The sequence below is a fragment of the Lipotes vexillifer genome, unplaced genomic scaffold, assembly GCF_000442215.2.
Source record: "Lipotes vexillifer unplaced genomic scaffold, Lipotes_vexillifer_v1.1 scaffold384, whole genome shotgun sequence".
Taxonomy (NCBI): domain Eukaryota; kingdom Metazoa; phylum Chordata; class Mammalia; order Artiodactyla; family Lipotidae; genus Lipotes; species Lipotes vexillifer.
The window spans coordinates 4,830,314-4,832,553 of record NW_006793498.1 but is presented as its reverse complement, the minus strand read 5'-3'; the positions used below and the strand labels follow the sequence as shown (position 1 = coordinate 4,832,553).

The window sequence follows — 2,240 nt, the reverse complement described above, 5'->3', positions numbered from 1 at the left end:
GAGGCAGATATTTTGCAGACAGCCCGCAAAACAATAAATAAAATAATACGCAAGTTTCATTAACCCTAATGAAAGTTTCTGAATATGGGTGAAAATGAAGAGTCAGTGATACATTTAAGATTTCTGTTGCGCGCACGCGCCTGAGCGCGTGTCCTTGGGCCACGGCGTGGCGCCGGCTCCGCCTTCCGTTTGCGACCCGCGGTCTGTAGAGCCGGTGTATGTGCTGCAGTAACATGTGGGCCCCGCTGCCCGCCATCGTGCCCGCCATCCAGAAGGCCACCGCCGCAGTAATTTTCCTTCATGGATTGGGAGTCACGGGGCATGGATGGGCAGAAGCCTTTGCAGGTATCAGAAGCGCCCACATCAAATACATCTGCCCGCACGCACCGGTTATGCCTGTTAACATTAAATATGAACATGGCCATGCCTTCTTGGTTTGACATTATTGGGCTTTCACTAGATTCATAGGAAGATGAAACTGGAATTAAACAGTCAGGAGAAAGTGTAAAAGCTTCGATAGAGCAGAATTATTTTGGGAGGATTTTCTCAGGGAGGGGCTTTATTTCTGTACAGGGCACTGACCACACAGCAGAAGCTGGCCGGCGTCACTGCTCTCAGCTGCTGGCTGCCCCTGCGGGCCTCCTTTCCACAGGGTCCTATCAGTGGCGTGAATAGAGACATTTCTGTTCTTCAGTGCCATGGAGATTTGGGTCCTTTAGTTCCCCTAATGTTTGGTTCTCTTACTGCTGAAAGGCTAAAAACATGGATAAATCCAGCCAATGTAACCTTCAAAACCTATGGAGGCATGCTGCACAGTTCATGTGAACAGGAAGTGATGGATATCAGGCAGTTCATTGATAAACTCCTACTTTCCATTGATTGACGTCACTAAGAGGCCTTGTGGAGAAGTGCGTGCCAGCATCACAGTCGTAGAGCAGAACTTTTTCCTGTGCCCAATCTTGAAAGCTCTCATGTTTGCAGTGTTAAAATGTTTTGCAAATACACACCAATGACACAGACTAAATAAATCTCCTCATGGGAAATTTATGATCATTTAAGTTTCTATGTATGTATTTGTATAATATGATCCAGAATATACTAGTATTAAAATAGGTGAAGGAGCTAGCATCTTTCTCCCAAATGCAATTAAGAAAAATAATAAAATACTGCAACCAGACTTTTTATTACATCACTTGGAAGTTATTAGTATGCTTAATGAAAACTTGTTCAGGTATAAGTGAGCAGTTAAGACATAAACAGTTTATACGTGCCGTGACTTAGACTCTGGACTTATTCCCAAATTACTTAGTCACCATGCAGTATCTGTATTTTTATTATATGTGTTCATATGCACTTAATGATTATAAAACATAATAAGAATGAGGTGTTATTACATTATTCCTAATAATAGGATAATGCTTCTAAGTGTCAATAAATAGTAATATTGCTGTCTTCAAAAAAAAAAAAAAGAATTCTGTTAACTCAGCAGTGGGGCATTTCCTGACCATCATGGGTGGACAAAATGATGGCTCATTCAAAGCCAAATGCTACCCTGGAATGCCACCGCAGAGCAGCGCGAAGAAATGCAAAGTTTAATTAAAAAGAGCTCCTTGAGAGTGCCAAGATCAACCCTGTTGTTTAATTAAATTGTTGATATTTTGGAGAACTGAATATTCAACTGATCTTATTTCTCAGGCACCCTTTGTCTCATCTTAGACTCTCCAAAATGCAAAGCCAGTGGGATGGTGGATGTCTTGTTTCTCCCCAAGGACACTGCTTGGTGCTCTACAATTCTACCTGCTAGTCCTCTTCCAGGCCTTGAAGAGTGGGAGTGTGGTGACGTTTTCATCCCATTCTCCTCAAGGAGGCTTCTCTCTAGACCGTTTGCACATTTGGAAATGGCACCACAATCCAGTCTTTAAAAGGCCACAGGAGTCATCCTGTGCCAAGGTGATTCCTGGATGGTTCTGGAGATGCAGAGGGAAGGATAATGGTGGGACTTCAAACCTTTGCTTTTCATGTTTCCTCTTACGTCATGACATTGAGGCAGGCAGCCTGTGAAGAGCTAGGATATCCCTCTGGATTTAGCAGAGACCTGAGGATCCTTTCTGCCCTCTGGGAGCTAGAACACAGGGGTGATGATGTCTGGTGATGACTTTCCTATTATCTTGACTCTCCACCTTCCTCCATGGGAGAAGACCCTTGGATGGTTATTCTTAGACCACTGGGGGCGGTGGGGG

At 43.8% G+C, this 2,240-nt stretch overlaps 1 pseudogene; it reads left to right on the top strand.

The window, feature by feature from the left end:
• Positions 1-218: 218 nt before the first annotated feature.
• On the top strand, positions 219-883 carry LOC103082989 (acyl-protein thioesterase 1-like; annotated as a pseudogene).
• The last annotated feature ends 1,357 nt before the right edge of the window (positions 884-2,240 follow it).